Source organism: Pinus tabuliformis, chromosome 9 (genome assembly GCF_031772625.1).
Source record: "Pinus tabuliformis cultivar Carrire ecotype Pingquan chromosome 9, CPIR1, whole genome shotgun sequence".
NCBI classification, from domain to species: domain Eukaryota; kingdom Viridiplantae; phylum Streptophyta; class Pinopsida; order Pinales; family Pinaceae; genus Pinus; species Pinus tabuliformis.
Genome location: NC_142307.1, coordinates 229317114 through 229338894, shown reverse-complemented (window position 1 = coordinate 229338894; position 21781 = coordinate 229317114). Strand labels below are relative to the sequence as shown.

The 21781-nt window shown below is 41.7% G+C and overlaps 1 pseudogene; it reads right to left on the bottom strand.

Moving 5' to 3' along the window:
• Positions 1-46: 46 nt before the first annotated feature.
• Positions 47-20017, bottom strand: LOC149148018 (uncharacterized; annotated as a pseudogene).
• Between the last annotated feature and the right edge of the window lie 1764 nt (positions 20018-21781).

Below are 21781 nucleotides of genomic sequence, written 5' to 3'. Positions count from 1 at the left end.
CGCAACCTTTTAATTCTGGTATGCATGTTGATCAGTTGTTGGGGCTGCAACTGTCTTCAACAGGTAACTTGGCATACGTGTTGATCAGTTGTTGGGGTTGCAACTGTCTTTTACAGGTAATTTGGCAGGGATTAAAAAAGCAACATAGCCAAAAACTGGATCTGAATACTTCTCATTAACAGCTCTCAGCTTACTTACTCCCGCATTTAGGTGAAAGTCAACCATCAAATGCGCACATTCCCTGGAACGATGCACGTTAACAAAATGTTCACACAGCTCCAGACAGTTAGTATTAGATACAATTCAGACAGGATGTCAGTAGCTGAGTTCCAACTTATAGTTGACCAAGACACAATGTTCTGGCCATAGCTGATCAACAATGCCTGCCTGTAATTGATGAAGAAATAAAAAATGTCCAGGAGTAGGAATTCTTTAGAAGGATAAAATCACTAAAAGCATGATGCCTTAAAAATGAGAAGTCTTACTTGAGGTCCGATTCAGAGTAGCCTGTATGAAGGGTAAGTGTTTTATTCCAACATGGATCCTTCCTCAAAGTGCATCGAGCAGTATAGACAGCAGCAGCAGCAATCATTGATGGACTGTACTTAATCATTTTGCACTGAAGCAAACACAGTTCAACCGAGAAGAATGCCAGATTTTCCATCTGAAGCATTTTGATAATAGATTTTATGACTTGTCAGTACAACAGAGTATTATTAATAATAGATTTTATGACTTGTCAGTACAGCAGAATATTATTAGGACTACAATGAAGAAAAGTAATTTAAACCAAGAATGTTATATTTTCTGAGGCATTTTTGAAAGCAGATTTGATCAAGCCACAGAGGATTATTTTGACAATATAAAAGAAGTGTGATTCAGATCTTTACCACTTTGTTGGGACCAGCTACCCTCAGAAACATGAGGAGGAATACATATGGAGTGGGAATTGTAAGCTTGAACTTCAATTGTTTTAATATTGCAGACTCCTGTGAAGATTTATTATCAATTGATCTGTGCTCTATGATATCAAAAAAATCAGATGCGGCCATTCTGAAAATTGACTTACAAAGAGCTTATGATTGTTTAGATTGGGGATTCATTAGATGTTTATTGGCAAAGATCAGCCTGAAATCAAACTCCATCAGTTGGATTATGTCATGTGTAGAAAATGTGAACTACGTGGTCATCATAAATGGAATGCCTTCTCCTTTCTTTCCAGCGGAAAGGGGACTTCGTCAAGGATGCCCCCTTTCCCCTCTTTTGTTTATATTGGCAATGAACTCTCTAAGCCTCCATATAAACAAGGCGGTGTCTAAAAATAGGTGCAGGCCTGTCAAGATTTGCAGGGATAATTTTATCTCGCACAACCTCTTTGTTGATGATGTGCTCATTTTCGCAATGCTTTGCAGGGTTTCGTGGATATGTCTCAATGACATTCTTAATAGATTCCAAAGAGCTACGGGGTTACAAATTAATAAAGCAAAATCTACCCTCTTCCACAATGATATCAACATGGAAATGGTGAAATGGATCTCTGAGTTATTAGGAATAGAGATGAAATCGCTCAAGGATGGCTTGAAATATCTGGGATTTCAGCTGAAGGCCAAGGGCTATTCCAAAGCGGATTGGCAATGGTTGATAGAAAGATATTACAAAAAGATTTCGGCTTGGGAATACAAGTTTCTTTCCTTGGCAGGTAGAATTATTCTAACTCAGGCGGTCTTATCGCAGTTGGCTATTTTCTGGGCTCATATTTTCTTCCTACCTGCAAGCATCATTCACAAAATGAATAGGATATCTGCTAATTTTATATGGGGTGGTAAATCAAATCAGAGGAAATTCCATCTATCCAAAATGGAAAATATTTCTTTGCCTAAGAATCTAGGCGGTTGGGCATTGTTGGATTTGCGAAATTTTGGTAAAGCACTCCTCTGCAAATTGTTGTGGAGGGGAATTTATGGTGAAGGGCCATGGAGTATCACTATTAAAAATAAATACATGAAAGGAAAAGATTTGGAATTCTGGTTCAGAACTGGATCAATTGGAGCCAAGCATGGATCTGCTATATGGCTCAATCTTCGTAAAGTCGAGCAATATTTTTTAAAGAATCTGAAGTGAAGCCTATATTCTAGCAGCAGAATTTTAATCAGAATTGACCCCATTCTGTGTGGGCGGGAATGCGTAACCATCCTTGAGAGCCTCTTGTTTTTCTTCTACAGGAAAGGCATTTTTATGTGGGACAAGTTAATATCAGCTTGGCATGGCCCAATCCCTCTATGGAAAGAAGCCAATGATCTTCATTTGCCTGAGCCTCTCGTTATGGTTTGGAATTCTGTCAAGGGTGCTCTTAGAAGTTGTGGTTTCCATCGCTCAAGGACAGCTGACCATCTAACCTGGATAGTGCCAAATGCAAAGCTGCCGGCTCATGTAAAATACATCTACTCTGATATGATTAGTTTAAAGGCTCCTCATTCCAGCTCTATATTTCCTCCGATCCTCTGGAAGTCGGGATGCCCTCCAAAACTGATTTTCTTCTCGTGGTTGGTGTTCCACAATAAAAATTTGACATGGGAAAATTTAAGGAAAAGGAACTGGCACGGGCCGAGTAGATGCTCAATGTGCGAATCAGCTGAGGAATCCAATTATCACATGTTCTTCCAATGCAAATATTCTCTGCAAATCTGGTATGAATTGGAAATTCTTTATGGTTTCCCTCATGTTGTTTTTGTTTCAATCCATGCAGCTTTCGAATGGTGGAGTGGTCAAAGAGAATCATGGAGATCTTTTATTATTATTGTCCTATGGTGCGCATGGAAATGGAGGAATAGCAAAACCTTCAAAGATTCAAAGGACTCCCTAAAGTCTATTTTGCAGCATATCATTTCCATCTATGATTTTGTGCCAATAAAACAGCCCAAAATGAAAAAATGCCACATCAAAGAGAAAGAATGTTCCCTCAACAGAGTTCCTAGAGCATTTTTTGATGGGGCTGAACAACAAAACATTTGTGGCTGTGGAGTTTACATTATTATGGACGAGAAGCTCCAATATATTATTTCATGGAATGGATGGAAAGGCACTAATAGTATGGCTGAGGCGAGGGCTCTAGTGGGCCTCCTTGCCTTCTGTGTGTTTTTTGATATACAGGATATTTCAATTTATGGTGACTCCAAAACAATGATTGATCATGTCAAGGGTGCCTACCACATTAGTAGTCCTCATTTGGCAGGTTGGATGGACAGGATAGTGTTCTTCTGGGGGCGCATGCGGGATTGCTCCATACATAACATCTATCGTGCCCAGAATCTCCAAGCGGATTGCCCGTCAAAGAAGGGTCTGCTTTTAGGTACTGGCTCATGGTCCATGAAGGTAATAGATGGAGAGAATTCCTGCTTCATCCAGAACTTCTCTATTCCTGGTTTTTGAGACTCCTTTGGTTTTTTACAGGTTCTCTTTGATGCATATTTTTGGTTTCTTCATGTATATATCATGAGTTTTCGTTGTCCAAAATCTCAGTCTCATATTTGATATGTTCTGACATGTGATGCACAAAACTCGTGTTTTTTTTTATCTGATGTTTCATTCTGGATCAGTGATATTGGCTTCTGCTTCCTTGAAGTTTCTCATCCTTCAGGTTTTGGCCACGATGTCTCAAAATCAAGGCCTTCCGGCATCTATTTTGAGCCATTTTTGTACCATCTGGATCTTTTATATTGACTCAATATAATACTATGATGCTTTTTCTTTCTGAAAAAAAAAAAAAAAGGCCTAAATCTTTGGAGACTATGTTGCAATCCAATGACAAAGAATTATCAGTTAGAGCTAATTACCATAGCCACTATCTATTCTGGCATGCATTCTTTTGGGAAGACGCAGATGAAGTCATTGACCTGAAGCCAAGTATGAACTAGCTCTTATCAATATTCTGTTACCCATTATGATATATTTATTGCGCTGATTTCAAAATAAAGGGTAATCTTCACTACAAGTAGAGATTGCAGTAGTGTATGTACTTTTCAGCAGCGAACAAGGTCTTCTACTCATTAGATATATACATTAAAGGTTTCCTTACACCCATCCTTACTTTACAGATGCCACTAAGTCATCCTACCTCTGGACGCCAGACTTCTTCATATTTGCTAGCTATAAACAATGCAGCGATACCCACTAATGCCAAATTCCTCCTTGCAACACTTTGAACAGAAAGGTATCTATCAATGATGTTCACAGTGAGATACAACGTCTCTGGCATTAGCTCAAATTTCAGATGCACCTGAAAATTTAAAATTTTGACGTAAGGGCTAAGAGATAGTCCATACTCCATATAAACCTCTTTTACATCTAAATTTGACAGCAAATGGAACTAGCATATGAACAAAGTTGTACCTCCATCAACCAATCAATCACGATTGCCCTCATCTTTGCATTGATTTTAACCTGATTTCTCATATAATCTGGAGGTACGCAACTCATCTCCTGGGCATACATGAATACCAAATTTTAGTTAAGGAAAATAAAATTTTACATTCACACTCGCAAGAAACTACAATCATTGAAACATACCTCAATTGTCCTATAGAATTTGTATATATCTTCAACGTATTCGACAACCGCCAATTGGTTTTCAATGTTTCCATCATCAATGCTAGGAAGCACCTGATGGGAATCCCTGAATGCATCCTGAAATACCCTTATCAAGATTATTAATCATTTTCAGCCAACTTACATCATAAATAAACACAACACTAACTTGAGGCTATCAAGATAACTAATCATTTTCGTCCAACTTACAACATGATTAAACACAAAGCTATCTTAAGGCTATAAAACTTGCTAGTAATTTGGAGTGGACGTGGATACTCTTTGGTTTGTGTATATATGTTGAACCAGTACCAATTACCAAACAAGAAAAGTATAAGAGAGTGACACAGACCTCACTTTGAGCTGTTAGCATTGCAGTCAATAATGGTGCAGTGTGTTTCCTTCCCCCTTCTTGTGCACTTGAGTCTATGTTATCACTGATACAAATGGCAGCGTAATTGCAGGTGGTGCAACTGTCATCATCAGGTAAGTTGGCAGGGCTTAAAAAAGAAACATAGCCAAAAATTTGATCTAAATAATTCTCCTGAACAACTCTCAGTTCATTTCCTCCTGCACTTAAGTGGAAGTCAACCATGAAGTGTGCACATTCCCTGGAACATGTAAATAAAATGTTATTCCTTAACAAGGTACAGAGTTAACTAAATGTGCACATACCACAGACATTTTGATGTGCACATTCGTTCATCTTTCCCATATCTAGAATTAGATACAATTTCAGACAGGTTGTGACTAAATTAGTGTTGTAGGTGGTCCACTATGTTTTGGCTATATAATCTACAGATTGCGTAATTCATGAAAATGCCTATGTTATTTAGGAAATAGCATCCTTTAGAAGGATAAACGCATTAGAAGCATGGTGCCTTGAGAACTAGAAGACTTACTTGAGATCTTCTTTAGAGTAGCCTGTGTGAAGAACAAGTGTTTTACTCTAACATGGATCCTTCTTCAAAGTGCATTGAGCAGTGTAGACAGCAGCAGCAGCAAGCATTGATGGTCGTATTTGATCATTTTGTAATGAAGCAAACACAGCTCAATGTAGAAATTTCTCATTTCCCACCCCAGTTTTCAGTTTCTCCTTATTTCTCCCATATAGTTAAATGCCCTTTCCCATAACCATACATTTAACAAGCTGGAAAAAATAAATTTACTGAAAACACAAATTCTGGAAATTTTGCAGAATGTTGGAAATTGCAAAAATAAAAATTAGCAGTAATAAACAGCCATTAAAACATATTTAAACACTGAGATATTTGGTCAATGTGACCCTGGAAAAACCCCCTACAACTCTTGGGGAAAACCAGTTTGAGAGCTCTTCTTTATTTCTGGAAAATGCCTTTCTACAGTAAGAGAAATATTCAGCAAAAATCAGCAAGCAAACTTTTACAACTTATCTCAGTCTTGCTGAAACTCAGCCTTGCTGAAACTCCACCTTGCTGAAACTCCGCCCTGCTGAAACTCCGCTGTACAGACTTGCTGAAACTCCGCCCTGCTGAAACTCCGCCGCTGAAACTCCGCCCTGCTGAAACTCAGTTGTTGAAACTCCGCTTTGCTGAAACTCCGCTGCTGAAAATCTGCAGCTCACTGTCCAGAAATCTCCCTTGCTCTCTTGCTCTCCTTCTCTCAATCTGCTCATGAAATAATGAATGATCTTTTCCTCATTTTTCTCCTTTAATATAACCCCAAGTCACTTTTGGGTGATCCAAGTGACTTTTGGGTGATCCCTAAGTCCAATGGCTGAAATAGATTGAGATCTAAGGCTGAGATTAAATGCTCATTTAAATCTCACTTTCTATTTTTTTAATTCACCCCACTTTAGTAAAGACCCACTTAGTCATTTATTTCCAAAGTCACTTTTCCTTTCTAATTTTTCATTGACTTTATAAAAGTCACTTTAAAATAAGACTTAGTAACTTTATCACTTAAAGTCACTTTTAAATTAGATTTAACTTTATAAAATTATAAAGTCACTTTAGGAGAAAAATTAAATTCTTTTAGACACTTTTCCCTAGGCCAAAGATCAAAGCCTAAGGGAACCACCTGTTCTCCGGTACCAAATTTCAACACTTCCTCTTACCGAGGAAGGTGTTCCTCACCACACCCATCTTGTCTCTGAAGTAGACATGATTGCCCCGTGGTAAGGCTTTGGTAAGAATATCTGCAACCTGCTCACTAGTGGAAATATACTCAAGCTTCACAGCTCCCTTATGAACATAGTCTCTAATGAAATGGTATCTGATCCCGATATGCTTTGACCTGTCATGAAATACTGGATTCTCCATGAGTTTGATGAAACTCTAATTATCACAGTAAATCACTAAAGGTCTCAACGGCTGACCAAATAAGCCCAACAACATCTTGCGAAGCCAGATAGCCTCACAACTAGCTAGACTGGCTGCCATATACTCTGCTTCCGCTGAACTCAGAGCTACTGACTGCTGCTTCCGGCTGAACCATGACACTACTGTTGAACCCAACCAAAAACAGCACCCTGAAGTGCTCTTCCTATCAGAAGCACAACCTGCCCAATCAGAATCAGTGTATCATGCCAATCTCACTCCATCTCCCTGCCTGTAGTCCAGACCATAATCCACTGTCCCCTGCAAGTACCGCAAAATTTGTTTTGCAGCCACCCAGTGAACCTTCCTAGGCTCACACATAAACTGACTCATCGTGTTGACTGCAAAATAGATATCTGGTCTAGTGTTGACCAAATACATCAAGGAACCAATTAGCTGTTTGTACAATGTGGGATCCACCAACTCGGAATCCGAAGCATGAAGCTTCTTCCAGTTGGTGATCATCGGTGTCGACATGGGTCTACAATCCTCCATGTGGAATCTGCTAAGGATCTCCACAATATACTTCCCCTACCCCAGGAAGAAATGCCCCTCTTCCTGCCACACCTCCAAGCCCAAAGAGTAATGCATCAAGCCGATGTCCTTCATCTCAAACTCCGCCGCAAGATCTCTCTTGCAGTGCTCTATGAGTCTCTTTGCACCTGTAATGACCAAGTCATCCACATATAGCACTAGAATGAGAGGCTCCTCACCAATCACAATAAAGTAAAGGTTCGGATCTGCCTCACTCTTTATGAAACCCATCCCCTGCAAATATGTATCTATCCTAGAGTACCAAGCTCTGGGATCTTGCTTCAGGCCATAAAGGGCCTTCTTCAGTCTGCACACATGGGACTCCTTCCCATGCACCTCAAAGCCCTGTGGCTTCTCAATGTACACCTCCTCCTGTATGAAGCCATTGAGAAATGCAGTCTTCACATCCATCTAGTGGATCTTCCAACCCATCTCTGCTGCTATCCATATAATGGACCGGATCGAAGTATATCAAGCCACGGGAGCGAAGGTCTCCTCATAATCAACTGCCTCTACCTGGGAGAACCCTCTAGCCACAAACCTTGCTTTGAATTTCTCAGTGTTGTCATCTACAGCATGCTTTACCTTGTAAAGCCATTTGGAAGTAACCACGGATTTTCCCTCAGGCCTCGGCACCACCTCCCAAACATCATTCTTCATGATAGAAGAATACTCCTCTTGCATAGCCTCTCTCCAAACCTGCTGGCTAGCTGCCTCCTCATAGCTAGAAGGCTCAGAGTCAAGGATGCTGGTAACCATCGCCATATAGCTACAAAACCTCTCAGGTGGTCTACTCTCTCTGACCGGCCTCTTTGGCTCAACAACAGATGTGGCATCTCTCAAGGTGTTCTGAAGCCACTTGGGCTTTCTCTTCCCTGAGCATGCTTCTCCCATAGGAGAATGAAACTCCTCCTCCTCATCACCATCAGTAGCCTGAACTCCTAATTGTCTGTTTGTTGTCCTCCTGCCTGCACCTGAACATGTAGAAGCTGAGGTACCGTGTAAACTATCCATCAGTGGATTCCCTAGTGAACTGCTCTGTGAACTGCTCTGCAAGCTGCCCGGAGCACCACCCCTCTGGCTGCATGAGCCACTGCTCACTAACGGACCTGACATCCTCATAGATGTACCTCCTGATCCTCCTGATCCTCCTGATCCCTGCCCACTGGATCCCTGCGACTGACTCAACTGCTGCTGAGGGTCTGGCTGATCCAAATACTCTAACTCCCGTGACTTCCTAAAGTCCCTGTCCTCCTCGAACTTCACATCCCATCTGACAACAACTCTCCTCTGTGTAGGAATGTAAATCTGAAAGGCCTTTGAGGTCTCACTGTAGCCCACAAAGATACCCTTCTCTGCGTTGGCCTCTACTTTGGTCCTCTTCTCCTTGGTATATAGGAGTAAGTAATGCATCCAAAGATATGAAGATGACCAATATCAGGCTTCTTCCCAGAGAAAGCCTCCTCCGGAGTCATGTGCCCCAAGGCATGATGCGGACTCCTGTTCTGCAAGTAAACAGCTATGTTGCAGGCCTCTGCCCACAAGAACATTGGCAACCCCTGATCATGTAACATGGCTTTGGCAGCCCCTATGATGGATCTGTTCTTCCTCTCTGCAACCCCGTTCCGCTGGGGGTTGTAAGGAACAGTGAACTCCCTCCTAATGCCTGCCTCCGCACAATAGTCAACAAACTCTCCAAGGGTGTACTCTCCTCCATTGTCCGACCTCAAGGACTTGATCTTTCGACCTGTCTATGTCTCCACAAGAGCTCTGAACTCCTGAAACTGCTTGAAGACCTCACTCTTGGTCTTCAAAAAATAAATCCAGGTCCTCCTGGAGTGATCATCAATGAATAAAACATAGTACTCATATCCACTCAAGGAAACATGAGACATCCGACCGCTCACATCGGAATGAATCAAATCAAGTATCTCAGTCGCTCTACTGTCACTGCTGGGAAAAGGGGATTTGGCAAACTTGCCCATCGCACAACCTCTGCAAGTATCAAAGTGATCAGTACTGAAATCTGGCACACCTGTAGTGATCTCCCGCAATGTCCTCAAGGCTCCATGATACATATGTCCCATCCTATGGTGTCAAATCTCACACAGCTCAGAACTGCTAGCTCTGTTGTCGGTACTACTGCTCAATGCCAAAAAGGGCTGGAATGCAAACTTGTACACCTTTGCATGGCGTACACCTATCACTCTAGCTGAATCAGCTGGAGTGCCCCTGGGATACATCAACACCTGTCCTCCCTTGAACAGTACCTCATATCCTCTGTCCTCCAAAGCTGAGACAGATATGAGGTTCTTCCGCATCCCTGGCACATAAAGAACATCTGACACTTTCAAGGGAGGTTTGGACTCCCTTTGAAATGTCAGTGTCCCCACCCCGACTTCTCTAACAACTCTGTCATCACCGAGTACTACCTCTATATAAGTGCCACTCTTTGAAAGCTCTGAGAAGTACTCACGGACTCCTGTCATATGACTTGAAGCCCCACTGTCCACATACCAGATACCTGAAGATGCTCCGCTAATCGAGGGAAAGCATGCTCCCTCTGAACCTGTGTGGCAGGTGATCCTGCACTAGAGGAGTCACACGTAGTGAATGCAAACTCCCGGTCAAAACAACCTGCAAAGTCCTCAATCTCTACTGAAGCTGCCACGTCCTGGTTCTTCCCCTTCTTCTTCTTCTTCTCTGGACACACAACTGCATAGTGTCCCATCTTTTGACAATTCCAACACTTCACCCCGGAATAGTCCTTCTGTGTGTTCCCCTGTTTACCTTTACCTTGGCCTTTGCCCCCACCACTGCTTGTGGAAGCCTGCTTCTTCCCTTTGCCTTTCTTGCCTCCTGCCACCAGTGCTACATCCTCATCCTGCTCAACTGTCTTGGTTGCCCCAAGCTGACCTTTCCTGATCTCTGTCTGAATGCAATCATCCCAAAACCTCTCCCATGTGGGAAGGGTCTCACGTGCACAAACCCCATCAGCAAAGTTCAACCATGAACGGGAGAGGCCATTCACTGCAATATGCACCAACTCAGTGGGTGGAATGGCCTCTCCAATCGCTGCCAACTCATCTCTCACATTAGTAATCTTTGTGAGATATTCAGTTGCACTATCATTACCCATCTTAATGTTCTTCAGCTTCTCCTTCAGGACCATCTTCCGGTTCTCATTGGTACTCTGGTAGAGACTGGACAATGTTGTCCACATCTCATGGGCATTGCTCTTTCCTCTCACATGAGGAATGTAATGGTCTTTGATTCCCTCTAGAATCAGCCTCTTACACTTGTTGTTCTTTTTATTATAAGCTGTCAACTGAGTAGCATCAGTAGGCACAACAACAGGGTTTTGTGTGGTATGCACCATGATATCCCAGACTTCTGCCTCCTCAAAGATACTCTGCATTCTCTCCTTCCAAACGCTGTAATTTGTATGCCCATCTAGCCTATCCTACACCCTCAATCCCAATGACATCTTGTTGTCCTAAAACTGAAAAATAGCACTGCTATAATAAAGATAAAACCGGTGTTTATGAAAAAAATCAGCTCGCTGAAATTTTCTGAGTGAAAAATCAGCAGCTGTAATTTTTTCTTTTGCTGTCCCAAACTATCTTTCAGCACTCAAGCTCTGATACCATGTAGAAATTTCTCATTTCCCACCTCGGTTTTAAGTTTCTCCTTATTTATCCCATATAGTTAAATTCCCTTTCCCATAACCATACATTTAACAAGCTGGAAAAAAATAAATTTGCTGAAAACACAAATTCTGGAAATTTTGCAGAATGCTAGAAATTGCAGAAATAAAAATCAGCAGTAATAAACAGCCATTAAAATACATTTAAACACTGAGATTTTTGGTGAATGTGACCCTGGAAAAACCCCCTACAACTCTTGGGGAAAACCAGTTTGAGAGCTCTTTTTTATTTCTGGAAAATGCCTTTTTACAGTAAGAGAAATATTCAGCAAAAATCAGCAAGCAAACTTTTACAACTTATCTCAGCCTTGTTGAAACTCAGCCTTGCTGAAACTTCGCCTTGCTGAAACTCCGCCCTGCTGAAACTCCGCTGTACAGATTTGCTGAAACTCTGCCTTGCTAAAACTCCGCTGCTGAAACTCCACCCTGCTGAAACTCCGCTGCTGAAACTCCGCTCTGCTGAAACTCCGCTGTTGAAACTCCGCAGCTCACTGTCCAGAAATCTCCCTTTCTCTCTTGCTCTCCTTCTCTCAATCTGCTCATGAAATAATGAATGATATTTTCCTCCTTTTCCTCCCTTTAATTTAACCCCTAGTGACTTTTAGGTGATCCAAGTGACTTTTGGGTGATCCCTAAATCCAATGGCTGAAATAGATTGAGATCTAAGGCTGAGATTTAATGCTCATTTAAATCTCACTTTCTATTTTTTTAATTCACCCCACTTTAATAAAGACCCACTTAGTCATTTATTTCCAAAGTCACTTTTCCTTTCTAATTTTTCATTGACTTTATAAAAGTCACTTTAAAATTAGACTTAGTAACTTTATCACTTAAAGTGACTTTTAAATTAGATTTAACTTTATAAAATTATAAAGTCACTTTAGGAGAAAAATTAAATTCTTTTGGACACTTTTCCCTAGGCCAAAGATCAAAGCCTAAGGGAACCACCTGTCCTCCGGTACCAAATTTCAACACTCCCTCTTATCGAGGAAGGTGTTCCTCACCACACCCATTTTGTCTCTAAAGTAGACATGATTGCCCCGTGGTAGGGCTTTGGTAAGAATATCTGCAACCTGCTCACCAGTGGAAATATACTCAAGCTTCACAGCTCCCTTATGAACATAGTCTCTAATGAAATGGTATCTGATCCCGATATGCTTTGACCTGTCATGAAATACTGGATTCTCCATCAGTTTAATGAAACTCTGATTATCACAGTAAATCACTAAAGGTCTCAATGGCTGACCAAATAAGCCAAACAACATCTTGCGAAGCCAGATAGCCTCACAACTAGCTAGACTGGCTGCCATATACTCTGCTTCCGCTGAACTCAGTGCTACTGACTGCTGCTTCCGGCTGAACCATGACACTACTGTTGAACCCAACCCAAAACAGCACCCTGAAGTGCTCTTCCTATCAGAAGCACAACCTGCCCAATCAGAATCAGTGTATCCTGCCAATCTCACTCCATCTCCCTGCCTGTAGTCTAGACCATAATCCACTGTCCCCTGCAAGTACCGCAAAATTTGTTTTGCAGCCACCCAGTGAACCTTCCTAGGCTCACACATAAATTGACTCATCGTGTTGACTGGAAAATAGATATCTGGTCTAGTGTTGACCAAATACATCAAGGAACCAATCAGTTGCCTGTACAATGTGGGATCCACCAACTCGGAATCCAAAGCATGAAGCTTCTTCCAGTTGGTGATCATCGGTGTCGACATGGGTCTACAATCCTCCATGTGGAATCTGCTAAGGATGTCCACAATATACTTCCCCTACCCCAGGAAGAAATGCCCCTCCTCCTGCCACACCTCAAAGCCCGAAAAGTAATGCATCAAGTCGATGTCCTTCATCTCAAACTTCGTCGCAAGATCTCTCTTGCAGTGCTTTATGAGTCTCTCTGCACCTGTAATGACCAAGTCATCCACATACAGCACTAGAATGAGAGACTCCTCACCAATCACAATAAAGTAAAGGTTCGGATCTGCCTCACTCTTTATGAAACCCATCCCCTGCAAATATGTATCTATCCTAGAGTACCAAGCTCTGGGAGCTTGCTTCAGGCCATAAAGGGCCTTCTTCAGTCTGCACACATGGGACTCCTTCCCATGCACCTCAAAGCCCTGTGGCTTCTCAATGTACACCTCCTCCTGTATGAATCCATTGAGAAATGCAGTCTTCACATCCATCTAGTGGATCTTCCAACCCATCTCTGCTGCTATCCATATAATGGACCGAATCGAAGTATATCGAGCCACGGGAGCGAAGGTCTCCTCATAATCAACTCCCTCTACCTGGAAGAACCCTCTAGCCAGAAACCTTGCTTTGAATTTCTCAGTGCTGTCATCTACAGCATGCTTTACCTTGTAAAGCCATTTGGAAGTAACCACGGATTTGCCCTCAGGCCTCGGCACCACCTCCCAAACATCATTCTTCATGATAGAAGAATACTCCTCTTGCATGGCCTCTCTCCAGACCTGTTGGCTAGCTGCCTCCTCATAGCTAGAAGGCTCAAAGTCAAGGATGTTGGTAACCATCGCCATATAGCTACAAAACCTCTCAGGTGGTCTACTCTCTCTCACTGGCCTCTTTGGCTCAGCAACAGATGTGGCATCTCTCAAGGTAAGCCACTTGGGCTTTCTCTTCCCTGAGCATGCTTCTCCCATAGGAGAATGAAACTCCTCCTCCTCATCACCATCAATAGCCTGAACTCCTGACTGTCTGTCTGTTGTCCTCCTGCCTGCACCTGAACATGTAGAAGCTGAGGTACCGTGTAAACTATCCATCAGTGGATTCCCTAGTGAACTGCTCTGTGAACTGCTCTGCAAGCTGCCCGGAGCACCACCCCTCTGGCTGTGTGAGCCACTACTCACTGACGGACCTGACATCCTCATAGATGTACCTCCTGATCCTCCTGATCCCTGCCCACTGGATCCCTGCGACTGACTCAACTGCTGCTGAGGGTCTGGCTGATCCAAATACTCTAACTCCCGTGACCTCCTAAAGGCCCTGTCCTCCTCGAACTTCACATCCCGTCTGACAACAACTCTCCTCTGTGTAGGAATGTAAATCTGAAAGGCCTTTGAGGTCTCACTGTAGCCCACAAAGATACCCTTCTCTGCGTTGGCCTCTACTTTGGTCCTCTTCTCCTTGGGTATATAAGAGTATGTAATGCATCCAAAGATATGAAGATGACCAATATCAGGCTTCTTCCTAGAGAAAGCCTCCTTCGGAGTCATGTGCGCCAAGGCACGATGCAGACTCCTGTTCTGCAAGTAAACAGCTTTGTTGCAGGCCTCTGCCCACAAGAACAATGGCAACCCCTGATCATGTAACATGGCTTTGGCAGCCCCTATGATGGATCTGTTCTTCCTCTCTACAACCCCGTTCTGCTGGGGGTTGTAAGGAACAGTGAACTCCCTCCTAATGCCTGCCTCCGCACAATAGTCAACAAACTCTCCAAGGGTGTACTCTCCTCCATTGTCCGACCTCAAGGACTTGATCTTTCGACCTGTTTGTGTCTCCACAAGAGCTCTGAACTCCTGAAACTGCTTGAAGACCTCACTCTTGGTCTTCAAAAAATAAATCCAGGTCCTCCTGGAGTGATCATCAATGAATAAAACATAGTACTCATATCCACTCAAGGAAACATGAGACATCCGACCGCTCACATCGGAATGAATCAAATCAAGTATCTCAGTCGCTCTACTGTCACTGCTGGGAAAAGGGGATTTGGCAAACTTGCCCATCGCACAACCTCTGCAAGTATCAAAGTGATCAGTACTGAAATCTGGCACACCTGTAGTGATCTCCCGCAATGTCCTCAAGGCTCCATGATACATATGTCCCATCCTGCGGTGCCAAATCTCACACAGCTCAGAACTGCTAGCTCTGCTGTCGGTACTACTGCTCAATGCCAAAAAGGGCTGGAATGCAAACTTGTACACCTTTGCATGGCGTACACCTATCACTCTAGCTGAATCAGCTGGAGTGCCCCTGGGATACATCAACACCTGTCCTCCCTTGAACAGTACCTCATATCCTCTGTCCTCCAAAGCTGAGACAGATATGAGGTTCTTCCGCATCCCTGGCACATAAAGAACATCTGACACTTTCAAGGGAGGTTTGGACTCCCTCTGAAATGTCAGTGTCCCCACCCCGACTTCTCTAACAACTCTGTCATCACCGAGTACTACCTCTATATCAGTGCCACTCTCTGAAAGCTCTGAGAAGTACTCACTGACTCCTGTAATGTGACCTGAAGCCCCACTGTCCACATACCAGATACCTGAAGATGCTCAGCTAATCGAGGGAAAAGCATGCTCCCTCTGAACCTGTGTGGCAAGTGATCCTGCACTAGAGGAGTCACACGTAGTGAATGCAAACTCCCGGTCAAAATGACCTACAAAGTCCTCAATCTCTGCTGAAGCTGCCATGTCCTGGTTCTTCCCCTTCTTCTTCTTCTTCTCTGGACACACAACTGCATAGTGTCCCATCTTTTGACAATTCCAACACTTCACCCCGGACTAGTCCTTCTGTGTGTTCCCCTGTTTACCTTTACCTTGGCCTTTGCCCCCACAACTGCTTGTGGAAGCCTGCTTCTTCCCTTTGCCTTTCTTGCCTCCTGCCACCAGTGCTACATCCTCATCCTACTCAACTGGCTTGGTTGCCCCAAGCTGACCTTTCCTAATCTCTGTCTGAATGCAATCATCCCAAAACCTCTCCCATGTGGGAAGGGTCTCACGTGCACAAACCCTATCAGCAAAGTTCAACCATGAACGGGAGAGGCCATTCACTGCAATCTGCACCAACTCAGTGGGTGGAATGGCCTCTCCAATCGCTGCCAACTCATCTCTCACATTAGTAATCTTTGTGAGATATTCAGCTGCACTATCATTACCCATCTTAATGTTCTTCAGCTTCTCCTTCAGGACCATCTTCCGGTTCTCATTGGTACTCTGGTAGAGATTGGACAATGTTATCCACATCTCATGGGCATTGCTCTTTCCCCTCACATGAGGAATGTAATGGTCTTTGATTCCGTCTAGAATCAGCCTCTTACCCTTGTTGTTCTTTTTATTATAAGTTGTCAACTGAGTAGCATCAGTAGGCACAACACCAGGGTTCTGTGTGGTATGCACCATGATATCCCAGACTTCTGCCTCCTCAAAGATACTCTGCATTCTCTCCTTCCAAACGTTGTAATTTGTATGCCCATCTAGCCTATCCTCCACCCTCAATCCCAATGACATCCTGTTGTCCTAAAACTAAAAAATAGCACTGCTGTAATAAAGATAAAACTGGTGTTTATGAAAAAAATCAGCTCGCTGAAATTTTCTGAGTGAAAAATCAGCAGCTGTAATTTTTCCTTTTACTGTCCCAAACTGTCCTTCAGCACTCAAGCTCTGATACCATGTAGAAATTTCTCATTTCCCACCTCGGTTTTCAGTTTCTCCTTATTTCTCCCATATAGTTAAATGCCATTTCCCATAACCATACATTTAACAAGCTGGAAAAAATAAATTTGCTGAAAACACAAATTCTGGAAATTTTGCAGAATGCTGGAAATTGCAGAAATAAAAATCAACGGTAATAAACAGCCATTAAAATACATTTAAACATTGAGATTTTTGGTCAATGTGACCCTGGAAAAACCCCCTACAACTCTTGGGGAAAACCAGTTTGAGAGCTCTTTTTTATTTTTGGAAAATGCCTTTTTACAGTAAGAAAAATATTCAGCAAAAATCAGCAAGCAAACTTTTACAACTTATCTCAGCCTTGCTGAAACTCAGCCTTGCTGAAACTCCGCCCTGCTGAAACTCCGCTATACAGACTTGCTGATACTCTGCCCTACTAAAACTCCGCTGCTGAAACTCCGCCCTGCTGAAACTCCGCACTACTGAAACTCCACTGCTAAAACTCCGCAACTCACTGTCCAGAAATCTCCCTTGCTCTCTTGCTCTCCTTCTCTCAATCTGCTCATGAAATAATGAATGATCTTTTCCTCCTTTTCCTCCCTTTAAGCTAACCCCAAGTGACTTTTAGGCGATCCAAGTGACTTTTGGGTGATCCCTAAATCCAATGGCTGAAATAGATTGAGATCTAAGGTTGAGATTAAATGCTCATTTAAATCTCACTTTCTATTTTTTTAATTCACCCCACTTTAATAAAGACCCACTTAGTCATTTATTTCTAGAGTCACTTTTCCTTTCTAATTTTTCATTGACTTTATAAAAGTCACTTTAAAATTAGACTTAGTAACTTTATCACTTAAAGTCACTTTTAAATTAGATTTAACTTTATAAAATTATAAAGTCACTTTAGGAGAAAAATTAAATTCTTTTGAACACTTTTCCCTAGGCCAAAGATCAAAGCCTAAGGGAACCACCTGTCCTCTGGTACCAAATTTCAACACTCAACCAAGTAGAATGCTAGATTTTCCATCCGCACCATTGTTATAATAAATTTTATTTCTTAGCAGTACAGGAGAGGATTATTAGGAAATACAATGAAGAAAAGATATCTAAACCACAATCTCAATTCTCCAAGGGCATTTTGGAAGTCAATTTGATCAATACATCAGAAGGTTATTTTGACAATACAAAAGAAACATTGGAGTTCATCACTTTACTACTTTGTCAAGACCAGCTGCCTTCAGAAACCTGACAAGGAATACATATGGAGTGGGAACGGAAAGATTGAAATTCAGTCGATTTAATATTGTATGCTCCTGCCAAGTATTATTATCAAAGTATCAGTCACACTGAATCTTTGAAATCTATTGTAATTTAATAAAACAGAAAGACATCAGTTAAAGATAATTACCATGGCCACTATCATTTTGGATGTGTATTGGTATCCTGAGATGCGGATCAATTCATTGACCTGTAGCCAAATATGAATTGATTCTTATTATGTCAATATTCAAGAGCCAACCAGGTATTCTATCAATTAGATATAGACAAAATGTTTCCTTACACTAATGCTTATGGATGTCAGTAAGTCATCCTACCTGAGGAGCACGGGTATCTTGATATTTGCAAGCCATAAGCATCGCAGTGATACCCACTAATTGTAATTCCCACTTTCTAACAATCTGAATAGAAAGGTATCTATCGATAATGTATATGGTGAGATACAATGTTTCTGGCATTAGTTCACATTTCAGATGCACCTGCAAAATTCAATATTTCATAGTAAAGCCTAAGAAATTTCCCACATAAAGCTCTTTTAGATGCGAGATTCGCAGCAAACAAAATTAGAATGGAACTAATCTGTACCTCTATCAACCAACTAATCAGGATCACCCTCATTGTCTCGTTGATTTCAACCTACCTTTTCATATAATCTGGAGGCACACAAATCAAGTTCTGGACATACGGGGCTGCCAATGATTACTAAATGAAAATAAAAAATTTACCTTCACATTCACACAAACCTTCAATCATTATTAGAGAAACATACCTCAATCTTCCAATAGAACTTGTATATGTCTTCAACATATTCCACAACTTCAATTGGTTTTCAAGGTCTCCATCATCAATGCTAGGGAGAACCTCTTGCATGTCCTGAAATACCCCCATCAAGATTATTAATCATTATTATCCAACCTACATCATAAATAAACACAAAGCTATCTTACAGCTATAAAACCCCTTAGTAATTGGGTGTGGATGTGGGTACCTTTGGCTTGTGTATATTTGGATTTGGGCCAGTAGTTAATTCAAAACAAGAAAAGAATCAGAGAACTAATAAACTTAATCAATAAGACAGACCTCACTTTGAGCTATTAGCACTGTAGTCTGTGACTATGCTATAGGTTTTGTTGCTTTGAGTTGGTTAGGTGCTTGTAATCCTGCAGCTTGTGCACTTGAGTCTATACTATGACCGACAGAAATGACAGTGTCCTTTTGTGTAGCAGTATCATTCTGAGCCTTCGTTCTAATAATACGCCTCTCTTTGTTTCCCCGGACTACCTTTGCCTCTGGTTTCGCTCCTGCCTTAATGACAATATCATGTGGCTGGAATTGCTGGAGTCAAAATCGGAAAACTAAAGAGTGAGATTCTATACTTAGGCTCACATAAAATAGAGAATAGAATGAGGGCTGTGGAATGAAAACAAAGAGCAACAAATTAAACATGCCCAGAAAAACAGAATACTAGGCAGGAAGATCGATAAAGCAGGTGGCTGAATACAGAGGTTTTGCCCGGTTGGTAGTTCAATTCCCTGGGAGATTGTCCTTTGAAAACCGTAGACCCCGTTTAAGAGTTCTACAAGAAATCAATATTTCAACTTGCTTAATTGACTCTGATTAAACTTACCTGAGTGCTGGGATTGGCTCCCTTGTTGGCATTGACAACCAAGTTTACTCTAGACCTCCTGAAACAGTAATTAATCCAATAGTGGAGTACATGACATTAGAAGCAGAAGCTACCAAATAGAACAACAAAATGGAAAGAAGCGGAAACACAACAGCATATTGATTCAATTTATACATCTAAAGGATGATAAATAACATCAAACAACATACTCCATCACGGCATCTTTGTTGACATTGCATTTGGCATCTTTGTTGATATTGCATTTGACATTCCTAGCTCCCACCAGATTTCCATTGTCCCCTAAGGCCTTCCTATTTTTGTTGTTGGCTTGCAGCACTTTCTGATTGGGTGCCGCCATTGCAGGGCCTGCCATTTTCCATGCACGCATCTTAGAAAAAAAGAAGAATAAACCTTATTTAGTCTAAGCACTTGTAAACAATGCAAGTTTTCAAGAAACCCCCTTACCTTTTGCTACCACTGCTGGCTTGGGAACAATGCACCTGTTCTCCATCTCGCAACAATCCTATTCCTACACCCAGAAGTACCACAAACAAAATCACAAAAATAACAGTCTATATTTCGTATTCCATAGGGCATCTGATAGATCAAATTATGGGTTACCTTGGCAAAATTTTAATTTAGGAGTGCTGGAATTTGCTAATGCCGACTATTTTGGCAGATATTGAATGCAACAAGAACACGCTTATGCTTGGCTTACTGATCCCGGAGTTATTCCCAAGATAGACTTGGCTCCTGTAGTATCAGACTGAGTACATCCTACATTCCAAAACGAAAATCAAATGGTTGTTTAATGATCTCAGTTTCAAAGTAGTTACACATCAAAATGTACTAGGCAGGCCTGCCTAGATGTTTAGCAGCTTAGCAGGCAGGTCGATCATTTGATTCTTTCATAACATCATATCCATTCGAACTCCAAACTCCAAATTCTATACATTTTGGCAATGGCAATTTTTGCAGAGAGACACCGAGGAATCAATAATATAAATTCAAGAGCAGCTTTGTTCATGGCATGGAGCCAACTTGTGCTAAGAAAAAGGAACGAAAAGTGATTGAACAACATCTAGTAACTTAGATGGAGTGACTTTGGGGGCATAACACTCTTCCTCCTCTCTTCCTTTAAAGGTAATTTTCTTAAGACATTGTAGTTCCTAACGGCTACGGGTATGTTTTGGGTAGTTCCTAAACTACCCACCATTTTACTCCATGGAAATTGTTGTCATGAATAAGGTTGTGTCCATTGAGAAGATGGTCGTGGAAAAGTACTGAGCAGTGAGGCCCATGGTGTTTTATTCTGTCTTTTCCTCTTCTGTCACAAGTGAGCTTTGTTTCTTGATTCCACTATCAGGTCTCTATTAATTTCATTCATTGCAGCTCATTTTCTACATACAATCCACCTCACCTGAGATACATTCAGTGCTTTTGGGCGCAAATTTCTGCTTCTTCATAATCGTTCTGCACTTGCAAAATTCTTTTGCATACTCTGCCTTTGCTCTCTACTCAGCTTTGCTTTGCTTTGGAGTTGCAAAAGCCATGGAGGCCATTGGGAGTGGAGCAGCAGCCAACATCATCAGCGAAGTTTGCAAAGTTGTTATTGGTCCATTTGTCCAACTCATAAAAGATGTTGTTCACTTGGATTGAAATAGTCGACTTCTGCAAGAGAAGCTAACAACGATGAGATCCTTCTTAGAAGATGTTATGAAACTAGCTCAAGAAAAGATAGAAAAGAAAGATCAACGCCTTAGAATTCAGCCTCTTCGAGGGGGAAACCTCCTTTACATTACATAAATGAACAATTCTTTGATGATACAAATGACAAAACCTCCTTTCTATATATAGGAGTCTAAGGAGTCACAATATAATCCAGCCAACCTAACAATAATAATATAAAGCCACAAAAATAACAATAGAGGGATTCTATGGGGCACAGAAATAAAAATATGGGGGTAATAGGGGCACAACAATATAAATAAGGGGTATAACTACAATAGTAATGGGGTAATCACTAGTATTATAGGGACCCAACATGCCCCTCTCCTTCAAAAAAGTGTTGTCCTCAACGCTTGAGCAGTTCTGGATACTTCTGCATAAAATTCTCATCCTCCCATGTGGAATCTTCAGCGGATAAGTTCTTCCACTTGATAAGATACTCTGAAATTGATCGATTTCGTAGCTGTCGAGTTCTTGTTTCTGTGACTGCTTCCGGTTCCAATATAATTTTTCCTTCCTCGTCAAGTTCTGGCAATATTGTTTGAAC